The sequence below is a fragment of the Triticum urartu genome, chromosome 2 (genome assembly GCF_003073215.2).
Source record: "Triticum urartu cultivar G1812 chromosome 2, Tu2.1, whole genome shotgun sequence".
In the NCBI taxonomy this organism is placed as follows: Eukaryota; Viridiplantae; Streptophyta; class Magnoliopsida; order Poales; family Poaceae; genus Triticum; species Triticum urartu.
The window spans coordinates 711,451,810-711,472,913 of record NC_053023.1 but is presented as its reverse complement, the minus strand read 5'-3'; the positions used below and the strand labels follow the sequence as shown (position 1 = coordinate 711,472,913).

General features: G+C 43.6%; 1 pseudogene; it reads left to right on the top strand.

The window, feature by feature from the left end:
• The first annotated feature begins 10,445 nt into the window (after positions 1-10,445).
• The window catches only part of LOC125538098, a 17,436-nt pseudogene continuing 6,777 nt past the window's right edge, over positions 10,446-21,104 (top strand).

The window sequence follows — 21,104 nt, the reverse complement described above, 5'->3', positions numbered from 1 at the left end:
CACCAAAACATATAACTCATATAACAATATATCATCAACGAACGTTAAGCGTGCGGACCCTACGGGTTGGAGAACTATGTAGAGATGACCAAGACACCTCTCCAATCAATAACCAATAGCGGAACCTGGATGCCCATATTGGCTCCTACATATTCTACGAAGATCTTTATTGGTCGAACCGTTATGACAACATATGTAATTCCCTTTGTCCATCGGTATGTTACTTGCCCGAGATTCGATCGTCTGTATCTCTATACCTAGTTCAATCTCGTTACCGGCAAGTCTCTTTACTCGTTCCGTAATTCATCACCTCGTGACCAACTCCTTAGTCATTTGCTTGCAAGTTTATGATGTGTATTACCGAGAGGGCCCAGAGATACCTCTCCGATACTCGGAGTGACAAATCCTAATCTCGATCGATGCCAACTCAACAAACACCTTCAGAGATACCTGTAGAGCATCTTTATGATCACCCAGTTATGTTGTGACGTTTGATAGCACACAAGGTATTCTTCCGGTATCCAGGAGTTGCATAATCTCATAGTCGAAGGAATATGTATTTGACATGAAGAAAGCAATAGCAACAAAACTGAACGATCATTATGCTAAGCTAACGGATGGGTCTTGTCTATCAAATCATTCTCCTAATGATGTGATCCTGTTATCAAATGACAACACATGCCTATGGTTAGGAAACCTTAACCATCTTTAATCAATGGGCTAGTCTAGTAGAGGCTTACTAGGGGCACGGTATTTGTTTATGCATTCACACATGTATTTAGGTTTCCGATCAATACAATTGTAGCATGAATAATAAACCTTTATGAGGAATAAGGAAATATAAAATAAAAACATTATTATTGCCTCTAGAGCATATTTCCTTCAGTCACACGAACCTCACTATGTGTGGGGACTTTGCGGTTTTTGAGGCAAATGCCACATCAAAGTTGTGCATTAGGTATTCAAAACATCACAACCACACACCTCACCATATATATGTTCTGGCACACATGCAAGCGATGGTTGTTGTCCTATGGCACTCACTCGCACGGTTATCGGTGATGCTTCCATCTGTCGGCCTGCTTGCACTACAAAAAAATACACTTCCGTGATGATACGTGTTTGTCACAGAAGGTCACGTTTTCTGTCATGCATGTACATCCATGATGATTTTATGACAGAATCAAGATAGTCATACCTGTGCTATCGTAGAAGTGTTCCATGACATTACCAAAATTATCATCATGGAAGTGTCCACTTCCATGACGATAAATCATGCCTCATAGAAGTGCTTTCGTCAAGGGTGACCGACATGTGGCATCCACCGTAACGGGTCGCTGTTAAGCTATTGGGTTCCGGTTTGGATCCGATAACCCGTTAACATCCCGGACCAATGGCGATTTTCCACGTGTAAAATCATCATTGGCGGGAAGAAACACGTGTCGGCTCACCGTTGGGACAAATGTCATCCACTCATTGGATAGAAGACGCCAATGATACATCCACAAGTGGCACGGCCCAAAAGAGGCCCATTCCTGTGAAAAGGCCGGCCCGTTTGACTTGGTCAAAAGATAGCGGGCCGGCCCCCGGAAAGCCTGTTAACGGCCTGTTCGCGCTTAGCCCATTTACAGCCCGCTAACCCAGGGCCCGTTACGGCCTATCCGAATTAGGCCCAGTAGCATCATCTGGGCCGTCCAATATGATTCTAGCCCGTTGTAACTTTCAACCCATGTATGGCCCATGACGTCTTTCGGCCCATATAAGGTACTTTGTAACTCTTGGCCCATTAACGGCTCATGGTGAAACTGGCCCGTAATGAACGATATATCGCTTTATACCCATTAATGGCCCATTATTCCATCGGGCCGTTTCAAGCCCATGTTATCTTTCGGCCTTCTCAGGGCCTATTTATTCTTGGGCTCATTTCCAGCATTCGGTTACTTACGGCCTGTTACTGGCCTTTTCTGCTTGTGGGCCAAATTCAGACCATGGTTACAGTCGTCCCGTTTGTGGCCCATTAATCCGTTGGGCCGTTTTCATAGCGTCATCAAATACGGCGATTAATGACGGGCCATTATGGTTGGCCCATGAACGGATGATTCCAACTCTAGCCCGTTTACGACCCATAATGTGGTCCGTTATTGGCCCATGTTTGGCCAATCGATCATACGACCCGTAGAAGGCCCATTGATGCTACTCCCCATAAGAGGCCCATTGTTTCTATGTCTCGTAGAAGGTGCATTGTTTCTACGGCCTGTAGGAGGCCCAGGGTCACTACAGTAAATATGTAGCCCATGGTTATTGTGGCCTAGTTTTAAAAAATAGGTTATTGCGGCCACTAGCAAACCGCAGAAAAAGAACTGCACTGACTACAAGCAAACAAATAAACAAGACAACAAGGAAATAAATAAGCAAGCAAATTACGCCAGGCTATCATGACTATTACATATATTACATCCACTGGGCATCAAAGTTCGCCATCAGTGCAAATATAGGGAACAAAGCAGCATATCACATACACTGGTTGTCAACATTGGCGACCAGTGCAAATAAACGCCGTAGCAAAACAAATCTAGAACTGAAACCACTTCAGAAGAGCTCAAGAAACAATATCCTGGGTACCCATAATGCTGGCAAGATGCTTAGCAAGCTTATTAACTTTCTCTTGTTTAGCGCTTAAATCCTCCAACGCTTGCTGTTGCACAAGAAAGTATGCATCTGAATTCTGCAGGGACTTCCTCAGTCCTTCGGCTTCTTGCCGCAGCACAGCTGACTGATGCCTTTCAGCTTGTAGCTGAGACTGAAGAAGCCGAAGTGATTCAGGCAGCGAGTTCGAAGAGCTTGTGCCAGCGGTACTGGCTAGTAACTCGAACACTACATCAACGCAGGACTGTGGGGTTTTCTCACTGTCTACAAGATCGTTTTTATCACCTTTCTTGGAGACTAACAGGGTTGTCTCACTATCTTGAACCTTATCTGCATTACTTTCTCTATCATTGCATAGTGGGGTGCTCTTCTCCAATATTCTGTTCGCATACTACAAGAGAAACAAGCAAACACATCACAGGTTTAGCATGTAGTATATGAAACTCATTTTGGTAAACCGGTTCGGTAGTAAGGTGGACAGGATAACATCATGAAAAAAACATATATCTATGTACTACGGTCACTGTATTGTCCATATCATTCTAGTTTATGTTGCCAAATCAAGATAGAGACACAATTCAACTCATATATTTTTAAGACACAGCAACATAGGCAGAATATAAGTGTGAGAAACTACACAACATTGGCAACACTTGTAATGTGCATCAGATGAGAACATAACTGTTTATACAACTAAAACTGAAATCAACATAGAGCAAGAAGTTAGAACAACAATCCAGTTAAAGAAATAGGTTTAAAACATACATGTTGCGCCATTAGAGTTTCAATTGGATCCTTTAAATTTGGAAGTAGTTGCTATGAGTAAATACAGTGATGCAACAACAAAGGAGTATGGACCATATATAGCTACGGAATCTGACGTGAGAACAGTTGCCCTTCTGCTTTAAACGTGGAGTTTGGGATCGCTGTGGTGGTCTTCGTGCTTTGGGCACTGCAGTTGCTTTACAAACTTCTCGTGTGGGGGTACTCTGTGGTGGACATGGTGCTGTGTCAACTAGAAGTGGGTTACTATCCGCTGGGGTTGGGGTTAGATGGGTTGTAGCTGGTTCTCTGTCCAACAGTGTAAGTGTGCAATCTGGAAGAGTCTCGATTATGTGTGGTGGGGCTAGTTCGTGGGCCAGTACAACCATGGTTCTATCTGCATCGATGGGTAGCATCGTATTTTGTGAAGAACGGGTTTTTGCTCCCTTAGATACTGCCATCACCCCCTCCAATTCAAATGGCTGATAAACAAGAAAAGAAATTGAATGTACAGACATTGTATGATAGACAGATGTGGTAATTCACATATATGTTGTCTAACCAAACAGGACAGCATGACACAATTTCACATATATGATGCCTAACTAAACATGATAGCATGACACAGTTACAGATATATGATGGATAACTTAACAGGATATAATGGCATAATTCAACGTGTGATGAGTATCTAAACAGGATGACATGACAAAACTATATTATGTCTTTCTAAAATAGGTTGAGATGAAATAATTCACATACATGTTGTCCAAGTATACAGGATGGCATGATATAATTGACATAGTTGATTCATATACTAAGCAGATGGCACTCGCATGTATGATCTCTAAACTAAGCAGATGGAATTCAATATTGTGCATATGATGTCTAAACTAAGCAATGCAAGACACCATATGTATGATATGAGAAATACAAACATTGCAACTTAGAGCATACACCTCAGGTGGGATATAGGACTGGTCATCTATCTCTGAATCCTCTTCTGAGGAGCTACCTGTAACCATCGAGATATATGCTTCAATAGGTACCATTTCCTGCTCTGAAGACCTTATTTTCACTCCTGATTTTTCCATAACCGGCTCAAATGGCTGATACACATGAAGAGTAGTTCAATATACACAGATTGTCGACAAATGGAATACGTAATGAAAAAAAGATGGCATGAGATAATTCACATATATGATGCCTGGCTACATGGCGGTGCATAATTCACATATATGATAACTGGCTGGAAAACATGGCATTGCATAATTCACATATCTGATATAGAAAGCAAACAGGAGGCATTCACACAAAGCATGTCTAATCTAAGCAGATGGCATGGCAATGCAAGACACCATATGCATGATATGAGCAATATAACCCTGCCAAGTTAGTGCATGCACCTCGGGGGCGGGGGGGGGGGATACGATTGGTCATCTGTCTCGGAATCCTCCTCTGAGGAGCTATCTGTAACCAGCAAGAAATCTGCATCGACAGGTAGCACTGACTGCTCAGAAGACCTTGTTTTCACTCCAGATTTTCCCATGACTGACTCAAATGGCTGATGCACAGGAAGAGTAGATGAATGTATAAACATTGTTAACAAATGGAATACATTATGAAGAAAAATATGGCACGATACAATTGACATATACGATGACTGGCTAAACTGGATGGCATTGCCTGATTTACGTATATGATGCCTGGCTAAAGAAGATGGCATTGCATAATTCCCATATACTCCCTCCATTCCTAAATATTTGTCTTTTTAGAGATTTCAAATGGACTACCACATATGGATGTATATAGACATATTTTAGAGTGTAGATTCACTCATTTTGCTCCATATGTAGTCACTTTGTTGAAATCTCTAAAAAGACAAATATTTACGAACGGTGGGAGTATGATATAGAAACCAAACAGGTGGCATTCACACAAAGCAAATATAAACTAAGCTGATGACATATAAGATGTATAATGTAAGCAATGCGAGGCGCCATATGCATGATATGACCAACATCAGCATGTCAGGTTAGAGCAAACACCTCAGGTGGTAAATAGGAGTGGTCGGCTCCCTCTGAATCCCCATCTGAACAGTTATCTTCCTCTGGAATACAATCTGGAATGGCGGGAGGGGGGGCACTTCGCCCACCATGGAGCGGCGTCTGCATGACATTATATTCCCACGCAACGGTCTTCTCTTTTTCTCTACATGTTCAGTATGATTGTGTACAATAACTGACATGCATAATAAAAAATAGTTAGATTATGTAAGGCCTAAGGGGTGCATGCAGAAATCAAGACTGATGGTAGCAAACGAGTGGATAGATCCAAAACTAATGATAGCAGGTAGATTATAGTTTCAGTTTAAAAAGATAGACAATGGATCATCTACTGTTTGTTGCCCACCCAACACGAACCACATAGAAGACCCCAGATGAACCAGATAGTAGACAGATACTATTTGTTGTTGCCTCGATATGTGCCCCACACGCATTTTAAAACTCAAGTTTGAACGATAAAGTAGCAGGTAATAATAACTGATGTATAACGTAAGCAAACACGAAAGAGTGCGACCTCTCTTCCAGAACTGTGTAGTCCTCAGGTTCATCTACTCAGTCGATGATGGTAATGTAGTTGGCGTGGCTGCCGGCAACGGGGAAGATGGTCTGAGGCTGCTAAAGAAAGTCTGCAGGGGGAATCTTTGCTGCAGTGAATGCTTCCGTCGATGGTGCACCTCAGGTGGGGTGGATGACGGCACGACAGGAGCAGGACATAACACACAGAGTTTTCTTTGACGCCTATCTGAAAATGAAGTAAATCTGTAAGGTCTCCTTAGAATCAGAGGATTCTATAAACGCAGGGACAGGGAAAACACAGTAATAGGATAGGAATGCACGTGCAAAACAGAGCATTTGCAAACATAGTATTTCTGTCAACCTGGGTGTTTGGTTCACATGAATTGGAAGAATACAGGAATGGAGAATCATGGTCAAATAAAAGTCAAACCATGTGAAAATGAAAAAATAAGAATCTTATTATGCCAATAATGCAATTAGTCCTATTCTTCGTGCATATTAATTTGAAAAGGACGTCCAAGTGGATATTAAAATTCCTACGTTTTTTCTTTGAAATAGACACCAAAGGAAAAAAAATCCTCCAGTCTTGCTTTGCTCCACTCCTTCTAACCAAATGCATGAATAGTAGTACCATAGTATTTCCATAGCAAAGGATCTCTGAGGGATCGACATGAATGCAGAGTAATAAAGTGATGCGACGAGTGTACAACCTCCTTGGCATAGCCTTGTCGACCTCAGCATCATTGGGTTGGACATGGAGGATGGTGATGCTGGTGTGACTGTCGGAGGCGGGGAAGAAGATCTGAGGCCTCTGGAAACGGCGCCAAGGGTACTGCTCCGCTGTGATGGACGGTTCCGTTGTTGGAGCAGCTCCGGTGAAGTGTACGGCGGTGAGGCTGAAGCAGAACAAGACAAACATCATTAATCTGCAGTGGGACTCAAATATCATCTGCAATAGATGATGTAAAATACATCACCAAAAAGTGCTAGATGTAAAACGCATCAGCCGCGCCACGGCCGCTCTGATAGTTGCTGTAAATACTGTTCACTTTGAAATTAACTAAAGAAACTGAACTTTATAGTCGAAACTGAATTTTACTATCGAAACTGATTGAACTAGTAGCAGAGCATTGCGATAGATGTTTAGGGCGTTCGAGCACTAGTAGCAGAGAAGCAGTGATCTAAATCAGCAGCCGCTCGAGCAGGGAACAGACTAGCAGAGAGCAAGTCGTGCAGCAGCATCGCGAGTGAGTGCTAAAGCAGCAACTCCTGTAGCCGCCGGAGGTCGTGCAGCAGCAGCAGTAGGGCGAGCGAGAGCAAGAGCAGAGCAGCAGCACGAACGAGAGCAAGAGCGGAGCAGCAGCGCGACCGACAGCAATAGCAGAGCAGAGCAGCAGCACGAACGAAAGCAAGAGCAGTGCAGCAGCGCGACCGACAGCAAGAACAGAGCCGCAACACGAGCAAGTGCCAGAGCAGCACCAGTGCGAGCCGAGAGCCGGGGCAGCTGCAGCTAGTGCCAGTGTGGAAGTCTCCACCGCGGAAGCAACGACATGGGGGAGAGACGTCATGGATGAAGTGGCTTGCGACGGCGCCGTTGGTGGAAACCCGCCATGGCTGCTTGGTATCGAGCACCGGCAGCCCCGCGAGATCGAATAAAAGATAAAATGCAGCGGTGAGTGCAGAACCTCCTTGGTGGCGCCGAGTAGGCCTCGGCTTCATCGGAGGAATTGGTGAGGGTGTTGCGGTTCCGGTGGGTCAGGTCAAGACGGCGGTGCGGGAATGGAGGTGGCGCGATAGACGAGGCGAACATCGGGGCAACTCCTTGGAGGTGGAGGACGGGGCGGCTGATCCGGCAAGACGACGAGATCGACGATGGATCCTCATCCAGTGCGATGGATGAGGGACGGCGAGCTGTTCCAGTAGACGACGTCGTCGGGGAAGAGTCTCCGGCTGGGCGGCGGTCAGGAGGCCGACGGAGGAGCGCTGGGTTTCACGGGTTTTGGCGGCCTCGGTGTACGAATGGGGGGGACGAAGGGGAAGGTAGGGGGAGCCATGGCTTAGGGACTCACTTGTCCGAAATGTAGGATAAGTTACCAGCGTAACCCCACCGGTTTTGAGCACACGACATCGAGCCGACATTTCCGGCTGAGGGGTAGAAGGGGGATTTCACGTGTCTGGGCTGCGGGACCGATTTCGGATGAGGAGGGATTTTTCGCGCGCGTTGAAATTTCAGATAAGAAGGCGCAGTGAGGGTTGAAGAGGCGGGAGTTTCACAGCAGATGAGACAAAAGATATTCGAGCTTGAAAATTTCGGGATAACAAGGCGCGGATTCCATGTTCGGCAGAACAAACTTAACGTGTACAAAAAAACAATTCATACAAGACACAAGATAGTCATGTCCCCTTTTACTATATTGCTATAAATGCTATTGAAAAAACTACAAGAAAAATGTAAAAAAAAATCGGGAGAAAAAGATTACCCTGTACAGTACCAAATCAATTCGCACTTCCCTCAACAACAACAAAAAAACAAATCAATTCCCACCACAAGAAAGAGCCATGTCCCTTTTTATATGATTACAAATGCTAGGATCTCGAATTTCAATTTTTGAATCCACGTTATGTTGAATTCGAATATATCGTTAGGTGACCTTGCGGTTTATAATGGATGTAGTCCTACATTTTGATCTTCCATCATATATGAACATTTTACTCCACCCTATGAACATATATATTGTCGTCTACCATATGGACTAAATTTGAATCGATTTTCCTTATTTGAATATGATTGTTGTCAAGTTATACCATCATTTAAATATTATCTTGATAACAAAAAACATGCATATAGCAGTAATCATATTTTACTATGAACTACATGTACCATACGATCTCCAATTCAAATATGTGTATCCATTTTATGTTGGATTCAAATCACAGTACATTGGTCTAGGTAGCGAGATGTTTGGATAATCTAAACCTTGCTTTCATATGTATAACTAGGCAAAAGGCCCGTGCGTTGCAACGGGGAAATAAAAATTATTCCCCTAGCCTAATGGCTCCAAGAATATATTTGGCTGCTTCACTAAAATACGCTCCATGTGTGTGTGTCACCGAGGCATTCGTCAAAGCATTAGTCATCTAATGTATTTGCCGATAGCCTTAAACATACAAAATCAATGTATGAAGGGCTACACTTCAATTTTAAAAAAATTGAGCTATTGACCTCAAAGACGTTGATTTGTGTTGGTGTCGATTATAGTATCTTTTTCTTTGAAACATGTTCATCCCTTTAGAAATAGATCAACATAAGAAAAAGAAGATAAGCTATATTCAAAGAGAACTGTTTATAAATGAAACATTCATTGTCAGTTTATAAAGAATTGATTAATTTAAATATATAATGTATTTTATATTCACAAATGACCAATTTACCTCAGCCGCTGATGTAGTGCTCTATGGAGTGTATTTGTCATGGATGGATAATGCATTCACAGAGTAAATTGCATTCTAAATCTCCTCTCTCCCTTTTTACCTTCTTAGCATGATCTTGCTTACTTAGGTTGTGCTTGAGCGCGCAACTTGTTATATTTGCTTTCGGATTGCAGCTGGACCGGTTGTCCCAGGGGAGGTTGTCGTCCATGACATCGTTGCCATGGAACAGAAAAAGATCTTATGAAACCGGGTCTCTTTGTATATAACATGGGATCCTATGTAAAAGAGGACATGTGTTTAGCACCACTATCAAAGCAATTTCTTTCCGGACTAATTTTTATTATGTTTAATGTTCTTTGTACTTCTGACGGATCTTTGTAATAGGTCTATCATCCTTTTTCACAAAATAAAAAATAAAAAAAATCCAGGCCAACGATGGCCGTCGCGTTGCTAACCTTCTCTCCAACCTCATGATCTCATCGTCTCCATATAGGAGGTCGGCTGATTGACGCGTCGGGTCCGCTAATGCTTAATTTGCTCCTACATGTTCTTTTTAGAAGAATTTGCTTCTACATGTATCCGTTCATGATTTGCCCTGGCTGGCTAGCTAACGTTCGATGCAAAAAAAGCTGAAGAAATCAAAGGGCGAGTTGGTTATCTAAATGGGCCATGTAACCAGCTATTGGGCCCCATCGAGCACCAAGCATGAACCGATGTAGCAGCCAGCAAAACCCAGCGAGCGACACATGTGAGACGCCGCGAACCCTAGCTAGCACTGCGACTACCAGACGGACGGCAGTGGAAATCGAGCAAGCGGCCGCAGTGGCAGAGCGGCGAAGCAATGGAGGACAGACAGTACGATGTACGCAGCCGTGGCGGAGTGCAGAGGCGCCAAACAAAAATGGTCCACGGAAGGAGATTAGGAGAACACACTTGTAATTATTCAGTGATTGATTCACAACATCCCTGTCCTAGAAATCTATCTATGTAAAGTGGTCGGGGTCTGTGGTTTTGGCCGCATCCATGTCGTCCCCGGCGGCATCGCTTGACAGTTTTGACGACATCTACGGACGCGTCCGGTACGACCAACTCCAACCTGACGCTGTTGTACATCATCATCACTATCCTCGGCGTCTTACTGTACTTGGCCGTCCGCTACGGCCGGCCGCTCTTGCCCGAGTGGGGCGAGGGCGAGCTCCACGGCACCGGCCACAGCCAGCCTCCCGCAACCCACCTCGTGCTGAGATTGGACTGTTGGAGGACATACTGCACTACCCATCTTCACGTATAGAGCGCGAGCGGCGCCGACATCGTCGGCCCTCACCTCAGGGCAGCTGGGGCGCCTGCAGGAGCAACAGTGCTAAGAGGAGGAGCGGCAGCAAGGGGAGGGCGACGCTGTTGGAGTGCGTGGTGTGCACGCAGGAGCTGGAAGACGATGGCGTGGTGTGCGTGCTGCCGGCGTGCATACACTTCATCCAGCTGCATCAATACCTGGCTGCGCGCACACTCGTCGTGCCCGGTGTGCTGCGCGCACCTTGAGTCGGTGAGGTGCGGCCGGGCGAGGCGGCCATGTCACCGCCGTTCGAGCCTTGGACAGGCCTCCACCAGCCGCCGCACCAGCCCGAAGTAGCTCCCAGGCAGGGCCTCTCCGGGCCACAGCCGAACTATGAAGCCCTTCATGGCCTGTTCGGCCGCCTTGTGGAGCTCGACCAGCTGTTTCAGTGATCGCTCAAGGGCACAGGGTGTCTGGCCTCAGCATACTGAGACCAGAACACCTTCTCCGTCGAGCTTCCCTCTTCAGCTCGGTAGAATGCAGCGGCGTCGGATACGCTGCGGGGAAGATCTGCGAAAGCCCCTGGAGAGCTCCGGATTCGGGTAAGTAACAAGTAGTTTACTTTTATATTTCTGCTTTGCATAAAGAATGCCTTACCCGCTGCTATCTACTTCATCTCCTCCAACTCTTGGAGGGCCTTTTGGGCTTCGGCCTTGGCAGTCTCAAGGGCCGCCGCGAGCTCGGATGCTTGCGTCTTTGACTCAAGCTCCAAACTCTCATGTTTTTTCATGAGAGCCTGAAGCTCTTGCTGCACCTCGCCGACCTGAGCCCCAAGTCTCTCTCGCTCGGTGCGCTCCGTGGCCGTTTTCTTTTCGGCCTCAGACAGCGCCTGCTTGAGGGTCGCCACCTCAGTCGTGGCCCCTACAATAAGCAGTACAATCCTGTTATTTTTTGCAATCACGTCTTTTTATAGGCACTTTTTCTGCAAGGTATTTCTTACCTTCTTTCTCCCCGAGCTGCCGTTTGGCAAGGCCAAGCTCTTCCCCGGTCCGCTCAAGGTCCTGTTTCAGGACACCCACCTCCACAGTCAGTGCGGCGGTGGATAGCAGCGAAGCCTACATACGCATATTGACTCTTTTTCGTTAGACTCCTGCGATATTTAAACCGGAGGTGTTCGGGTAGCCGGACCACGAACCGGAGGTGTCCTCTACCTCGAGATCGTCGGATTTAGCTACATCAGCAAAGGATCCCAAAATCGAGAAAAACAAACAAACAAACAAACAATGGGTGAGAGGAGATTCTTACCTTAAAGCCTCCACATACGAGGAACCAAAGACAAATACAGTGGGGGCGGATCGACGTACGGACCAGATGGGTGACCTGCCAGTCGACAAAACTGAGAACAACAGAATTAGTATCGACATGCACGCAGCAAAAAAAAGACTTGTTTTTTTAGTAAAAGTGATTCAAAGAGGAAAGAATTTTTATTTTGATTTAATTAAGAAGAGGAGGGAGGTAAGAATGGAAGAAGGGATTTCTAGAGGCTAAGCTCGGGATCCTCTACCTCGAGATCGTCGGATTAGCTACATCAGCAAAGGATCCCAAAATCGAGAAAAACAAACAAACAAACAATGGGTGAGAGGAGATTCTTACCTTAAAGCCTCCACGTACGAGGAACCAAAGCGAAAAAGAATTAGGGAAGGAAACCCCCTAGGGTTTTTTTAGGTTTTGTGAGAAAAACAAAGACAAAAACAACGGGGGCGGAACAACTAAGGACCAGATGGGTGACCTGCCAGTCGATAAAACTGAGAACAACAGAATTAGCATCGACATGCACGCAGCAAAAAAAAGACTTGTTTTTTTTAGTAAAAGTGATTCAAAGAGGAAATAATTTTTATTTTCATTTAATTAAGAAGAGGAGGGAGGTAAGAATGGAAGAAGGGGTTTCTAGAGGCTAAGCTCGGGATCCTCTACCTCGAGATCATCGGATTTAGCTAATCAGCAAAGGAGTCCAAAATCGAGAAAAACAAACAAATAAACCATGGGTGAGAGGAGATTCGTACCTTAAGGCCTCCACGTACGAGGAATCAAAGAGAAAAAGAATCAGGGAAGGATACCCCCTAGGGTTCTTTTAGGTTTTGGTGAGAAAAACAAAGACAAAGCAGCGGGGGCGGATCGACGTACGGACCAAATGGGTGACCGGCCAGTCGACAAAACGAAGAACAACAGAATTAGCATCGACATGTACGCATCAAAGAAAGACTTGTTTTTTTAGTAAAAGTGATCGGAAAGGAAAGACTTGTTTTTATTTTCATTTAATTAAGAAGAGGAGGGAGGTAAGAATGGAAGAAGGGGTTTCTAGACGCTAAGCTCGGGATCCTCTACCTCGAGATCGTCGGATTTAGCTACATCAGCAAAGGAGTCCAAAATCGAGAAAAACTAACAAACAAACAATGGGTGAGAGGAGATTCTTACCTTAAAGCCTCCACGTACGAGGAATCAAAGAGAAAAAGAATCAGGGAAGGATACCCCCTAGGGTTCTTTTAGGTTTTGGTGAGAAAAACAAAGACAAAGCAGCGGGGGCGGATCGACGTACGGACCAAATGGGTGACCGGCCAGTCGACAAAACGAAGAACAACAGAATTAGCATCGACATGTACGCATCAAAGAAAGACTTGTTTTTTTAGTAAAAGTGATCGGAAAGGAAAGACTTGTTTTTATTTTCATTTAATTAAGAAGAGGAGGGAGGTAAGAATGGAAGAAGGGGTTTCTAGACGCTAAGCTCGGGATCCTCTACCTCGAGATCGTCGGATTTAGCTACATCAGCAAAGGAGTCCAAAATCGAGAAAAACTAACAAACAAACAATGGGTGAGAGGAGATTCTTACCTTAAAGCCTCCACGTACGAGGAATCAAAGAGAAAAAGAATCAGGGAAGGATACCCCCTAGGGTTCTTTTAGGTTTTGGTGAGAAAAACAAAGACAAAAACAGCGGGGCGGATCGACGTACAGACCAGATGGGTGACCCGCCAGTCGACAAAAATGAGAACAACAAAATTAGCATCGACATGTACGCATCAAAGAAAGACTTGTTTTTTTAGTAAAAGTGATTCGGAAAGGAAAGACTTGTTTTTATTTTCATTTAATTAAGAAGAGGAGGGAGGTAAGAATGGAAGACAGGGTTTCTAGATGCTAAGCTCGGGATCCTCTACCTCGAGATCGTCGGATTTAGCTACATCAGCAAAGGAGTCCAAAATTGAGAAAAACAAACAAACAAACAATGGGTGAGAGGGGATTCTTACCTTAAAGCCTCCACGTACGAGGAATCAAAGAGAAAAAGAATCAGGGAAGGATACTGTAGGATCTAGAAGTAGGTGTGTCTAGAGGGGGGGGGGGTGATTAGACACTTAGTGCTAAAGTTGCAATTTTTAAGCTTTTTGGTTTGAGTGGAGCTTTAGGCACAATTTCAACATGCACAATACATATCAAGCAAGCATGCAAAGAGTATATGAGCAGCGGAATGTAAAGCATGCAACTTGCAAGAATGTAAGGGGAAGGGTTTGGAGAATTCAAACGCAATTGGAGACACGGATGTTTTTCCCATGATTCGGATAGGTGGTGCTATCCTACATCCACGTTGATGGAGACTTCAACCCACGAAGGGTAACGGTTGCGCGAGTCCACGGAGGGCTCCACCCACGAAGGGTCCACGAAGAAGCAACCTTGTCTATCCCATCATGGCCATCACCCACAAAGGACTTGCCTCACTAGCGGTAGATCTTCACGAAGTAGGCGATCTCCTTGCCCTTACAAACTCCTTGGTTCAACTCCACAATCTTGTCGGAGGCTCCCAAGTGACACCTAGCCAATCTAGGAGACACCACTCTCCAAGAAGTAACAAATGGTGTGTTGATGATGAACTCCTTGCTCTTGTGCTTCAAATGATAGTCTCCCCAACACTCAACTCTCTCTCACAGGATTTGGATTTGGTGGAAAGAAGATTTGAGTGGAAAGCAACTTGGGGAAGGCTAGAGATCAAGATTCATATGGTAGGAATGGAATATCTTGGCCTCAACACAAGGGTAGGAAGTTCTCTCTCAGAACATATGGGTTGGAAGTGTAGATGTGTTCTGATGGCTCTCTCAACGAATGAAGAGGAGGTGGATGGGTATATATAGCCTCCACTTAAAATCCAACCGTTACACACAATTTACCAATCTCGGTGGGACCGAATCGACAAACTTGGTCAGACCGAAACAGTAAACCTAGTGACCGTTAGAGATTTTCGGTGGGACTGACATGCAACTCGGTAGGACCGATATGGTTAGGGTTTGGGCATAACGTAATCTCGGTGAGACTGATTACACAAACTCGGTGAGACCGATTTGGTAATTGGCTAACCAGAGAGTTGGTCAGGCAAACTCGGTGGGACCGATTACAAAACTTGGTTAGACCGATTTTGGTAATGAGTTAACCAGAGAGTTTGCATTGTAATCTCAGTAGTACCGATTGCCTAAACTCGGTGAGACCGATTTTGGTAATGGACATACACAGTGAGATTACAATCCCATCTCGGTGAGACCGAGATCCCTATCGGTAGAACCGATTTGCTAGGGTTTGGCAGTGGCTTATGACATATGAAACTCGGTGGCGCCGGATAGAAAGAACCGGTAGGTCCGAGTTTGACTTTGGGTTTAGGTCATATGTGGAAGTGGGAAAGTAGCTGAGGGTTTTGAAGCATATCATTAAGCACATGGAGCAAAAGGCTCATTAAGCAACACCTCATCCCTCCTTGATAGTATTGGCTTTTCCTATGGACTCAATGTGGTCTTGGATCACTAAAATGTAAAATGAAGAGTCTTGAGCTTGAAGCTTTAGCCAATCCTTTGTCCTTAGCATCTTGAAGGAGTTCCCACAACCTTTAGTCCATGCCACTCCATTGTTGAACTTATCTGAAACATACTAGATAAAAGTGTTAGTCCAACAAGAGATATGTTGACATTAATTACCAAAACCACCTGGGGAGCACTTGTGCTTTCAATCTCCCCCTTTTTGGTAATTGATGGCAACATACATCAAAGCTTTAGATTAAGATACAAAGAATAGCAAGTAATGCTTTGGAAGAACATGTAACAAACATAGGCTCCCCCTACATGTATGCAATCATGTAAATATAAAATGTAGAACCATGTGAGAGCATAATCATGATAGAGTAGGCAATGTGTTACATGTATCTTGGTTATATGCATCAGAGCAAAAGATTATTAAGAGAAATACCTTCATGCTTATGAGTCCTTCTTGCAAACAGTATGTACAAAAGCAAGAATTCCTCATACTCATGATTCTGATGCATATACTTACCTTGTAGTCTTGAGTTGGCTTAGGATGGAATGAACCTGCATAAACAAGGTTAGATAACACAGGTACATCCACTAGCCAGAGCAAACCAAGGAAAACCACAAGAATACCAAGACTGGGATGACATGTAGAAAGTGAGTACAAGGTACCACATTAGATTAGACATGTCCCCAAGAGTAAAGATATGCAATGAATTTGAATGATTTCTTTCCCTTAGATGTCTTGCTCCCCCTGAATTTGACATGGGATATTGGGAGAAGATAGGGAACAGAAAATCAGAGCTGAAATATGTGAATGAATAGAACATAATGCAAATGAGCACATATGAACATGTCTTTCCCCCAAAAAGACATGTGGCATCTCTCCTCTTGACCATCAAGCATCTGGGATCCTTGAGTGTTCTCTCCCCCTGGAGATCTCTTTCTCCCCCTTAAAACTTTCTTTCTGATGATAAGCTTTGATGTGATCTCTCTCTCCCCCTTTGACATCAATTTCCAAGAAGGTTTTTCTGGAATCTGTCGAATAGGTTTGGTCCTTGAGATTCAGCACAAAGCAATGGATAGAACTGTGATGCTTGTAAAGGATAAGATTCATCGAGTGGAGCTGGATCAGAAGAAATATAGAATAAGTGGCAAACTGTTTTTCATGTTGAGAAATCGGTGGCACCGAGTGTCATGTTTCGGTGGTACCGAAGGGATTCGGTTGGACCGAAAATTACAATTCGGTGAAATCAAGTTCATCACAGAGAAAATACTTGTCACCTCAGCTCACTAATCAAATAAGATCTCACAAAGATTTGCAATGAATTAACTGAAAGATTTGCAAGGAATTTGATGCAGAAATATGCAGAGCAAGAATAAAAAAGAATGTAAGTTCTAGATGAAGTTTTTTTTAAAAAGGAAATAAATATGCAAGAGACAAATGCAATAATACACAAAGAAAAGAGCACAAGAGAACTTCATCTAGAATTGGGCGGTGACATAGTCACCTATGTTAGAGTATATTGACTTAGGAGTCAAGTGAGAACACTTGATCATAGGTCATACTCATCGTTTAAGCTCAAAATGGGGTTACTATTTTTCGTTTAAGCATCTTGATGTATTCTCATCTTGTTGAGTTGCTTTGACTCATGACTTTGAGTAAAGCTTCTCTAAGATGGAATATCATACCTTGGGTGGTGGTGTGGGTCTTGCTCATGTAGTGGAACTTGTGTGGGTGCTCAAGGTTGATGTAGCTCATCAAGAGTTGGGAGCACCACTTGGAATTTTGAGTTCATCTACCTACATGGGTTAGTTCTTGCAAGGAAAAGCACTTTTATATCCAAAAATGACAATCATGAAGCTCAACACAGAATTTGTCAAAGGATATGTTTGAGTGGTTTCGTGCTTCCTTGTCTTCAACCACCGTTGTGTAGAGACTTGGTGATGTAGGGATTGCTCAAGATGTGAGTGAGTTGCAATCTCATATAATTAGATTCATCCAAGTACCTACATGGGTTAGATAACATGCAAGGTACAAATATATCCAAGACATAAGATAGTCATCATAAGAGATATATCAAGGATTAGTCATAAGCTCATGTCTTGCATGTATCCAATGGAGTTTCTACTCCAAGTTCGAAACATCAATGATGTTCAATTCTCCTCTCAACCTGCAAAATACTTTCTCATCAAGTGGTTTAGTGAATATATCCGCTAATTGCTTATCGGTACGAACATGCTTAAGATCAATGTCACCCTTAGCAACATGATCTCGAATGAAATGATGACGAACTTCAATATGCTTAGTTCGAGAATGTTGTACATGATTATGACCAATTTTGATAGCACTTTCATTGTCACAAAGCAATGGAACATGTTTCACATAGACTCCATAATCTTTAAGAGTTTGGGTCATCCAAAGTAATTGAGCACAACATGAACCAGCGGCAATGTATTCCGCTTCGGCGGTGGATAAGGATACCGAGTTTTGTTTCTTGGAGGACCAAGACACAAGAGATCTACCAAGAAATTGACACGTACCCGAAGTGGACTTTCTATCAACCTTGTCTCCGGCATAATCCGAGTCGGAATACCCAACAAGATCGAAAGAGGACCTCTTAGGATACCAAATGCCAAAATTTGGTGTATGGATTAAGTATCTCACTATCCTTTTCACGGCCTTGAGATGACATTCTTTAGGAGCAGCTTGATATCGTGCACACATGCACACACTTAGCATAATGTCGGGACGTGAGGCACATAGGTATAACAATGAACCAATCATAGAGCGATAAACCTTTTGATCAACCATTTCACCATCTTTGGTCAAATCATTATGTCCACTAGTAGGCATGGGTGTAGACATACCTTTGCATTCTTGCATATTGAACTTCTTGAATAAGTCTTTGGTGTACTTCGTTTGAGAGATAAATGTACCTTCCTTAGTTTGCTTGATTTGCAAACCGAGAAAGAATTTGAGTTCACTCATCATAGACATCTCAAACTTCTTCAACATAAGCTTTCCAAACTTTTCACTAAAAAGAGGGTTAGTAGAACCAAATATGATATCATAAACATAAATTTGGCATACAAATAGTTCTCCGTTAACCCTTTTAGTAAAAAGTGTGGAATCAATTTTTCCAATTTCAAAACCACTTGCAATAAGGAACTTGGTCAGGCATTTATACCATGCTCTAGGAGCTTGTTTAAGACCATAAAGGGCTTTGTGAAGTTTGTAAACATGATTAGGTTTCTTAGGATTGACAAAGCCGGGAGGTTGTTTGACATAAACCTCCTCCTCTATTTCACCATTTAGAAAGGCACTTTTAATGTCCATTTGGTACAAGGTGATATTATGGTGATTAACATAGGCAAGTAAGATGCGAATAGACTCAAGTCTAGCAACGGGAGCATATGTCTCACCATAGTCCATACCTTCAACTTGTGTGTATCCTTGGGCGACGAGACGTGCTTCGTTGCGAACCACTTGTCCATCTTCATCTTGCTTATTGCGAAACACCCATTTGGTACCAATGATGTTGTGGTTGTTGTCGGGCTTCTCAACCAATGTCCAAACTTGGTTTCTCTCAAAGTTGTGTAGCTCTTCATGCATAGCGTTTATCCAATCCGGATCTTCCAATGCTTCTTCGACCTTCATAGGTTCAATGCTAGAGATGAATGAATAGTTTTCACAAAAGTTAGCTAAACGAGTTTTTGAGCGAGTAATTCTCCCGGTTTGGATATCATTGTAGATTTGCTCGACGGGATGATCTTTGGCAATTCTTGCTCGAACCGTGAAAGATTTTGCTTGGGTCTTCGTTGAACATCTTCTTCATCTTGTCCTTCTTCTTGGCCTTCTTCATTGTTGGTGTTGTCGTTCTCTTGTCGTGGTGGAGTAGGAGGTTGTTGATGTTCGTCTTGATGCATTTCCTCGTTTTCTTCATCTTGGTGTGTCCTACTTGTGGATGCCTCCGTGTCGATTCTTGGTTCACCTTGTCGTGAAGTAGAAGCTTCCACTTGGACGGACGAGGTACTCTCCTTCACCTCCGTTGGACGAATTTTGCCAATAGACAAGTCTTGGATTGCTTCCGAAGGGTCTTTGTCTCCTACATCAATTGGCAATTGCTCTACTTGCGAGCCATTAGATTCATCAAACTTCACATCTAACGTTTCTTCAACCTTTCGGGTGAAATTGTTGTAGACACGGTAAGTGTGAGAGTTTGAGCCATAACCAAGTAGGAAACCTTCATGAGATTTAGGAGCAAACTTTGAACGACGATGCTTATCTAGAATGTAGCACTTTGAGCCGAATACTCGAAAGTATCCAACTTGGGGTTTATTACCGGTGAGGAGCTCGTATGCCGTCTTGCCGAGTAGCTTGTGAAGATACAAGCGATTTGTTGCATGACAAGCTGTCTCAACCGCTTCTGCCCAAAAGTGCTTCGGCGTCTTGTACTCATCAAGCATCGTTCTTGCCATTTCGATGAGCGTCCGGTTCTTCCTCTCAACAACTCCATTTTGTTGAGGTGTGTACGTAGCCGAGAACTCATGTGAAATTCCTTCTTCATCAAGAAAGGTGTCCACATTTGCGTTCTTGAACTCCGTTCCGTTGTCACTCTGAACCTTCTTGATCTTCACGTCAAACTGATTTTGGGCGAAGTTTTTGAAGATCTTTTGGACCTGCGATTTATCATCAAGAAAGAACACCCATGTAAATCTTGAAAAATCATCAACTATAACTAGACCAAACGAATTTCCACCGAGACTCTTGTAGGCATTGGGACCAAAAAGATCCATATGAAGTAGCTCGAGTGGCCTCCTTGTGGTCATGATGTTCTTCACGGGATGCCTTCCTCCAACCTGTTTACCTGCTTGACAAGCACTGCAAAGTCTATCCTTATCAAATATGACATCGTTAACTCCAAGGATATGATTTCCTTTAATAAGCTTGTCAAGGTTTCTCATGCCAACATGACCTAGTCATCTATGCCACAACCAACCTTTTGAGGATTTAGCAATAAAGCAAGTTTTAGGTTGTGCCTTTTTAGAAAAATCGACAATGTAAAGGTCACCTCTACGTATACCGGTAAAGACCATTTTATGATTATCTCGACGAAACACTTGGCAATCTACCTCAGTAAATAGGACATTCAATCCGAAATCAGCAAGTCTAGATACTAAAAGTAAGTTGTAGCCAAGGGATTCAACGAGCATGACATTTTGAATGGAGCTATCGTGTGAGATGGCCACCTTACCAAGGCCAACCACCTTACCCTTTGAATTATCACCAAAGGTGACATACTTTCGAGGGCCATCATTTTCAGCAAGCTCATGGAACATCTCTTCGTCTCCGGTCATATGATCAGTACATCCACTATCGAGAACCCATTCCTTTCCTCCTGACACATATCCTCGAAGATTTGCCATAAGACCAAAGTGTCTCATTGCATCATCAAGATCGAAGTCACTATCATCATTCTCATCGTAGTATCCATGTTCAACATGATCTTGTGACTCATCATTTCCTAGAAAGAGTGATTCATTAGATAAATGATCATCAAAGTGGTCACTTT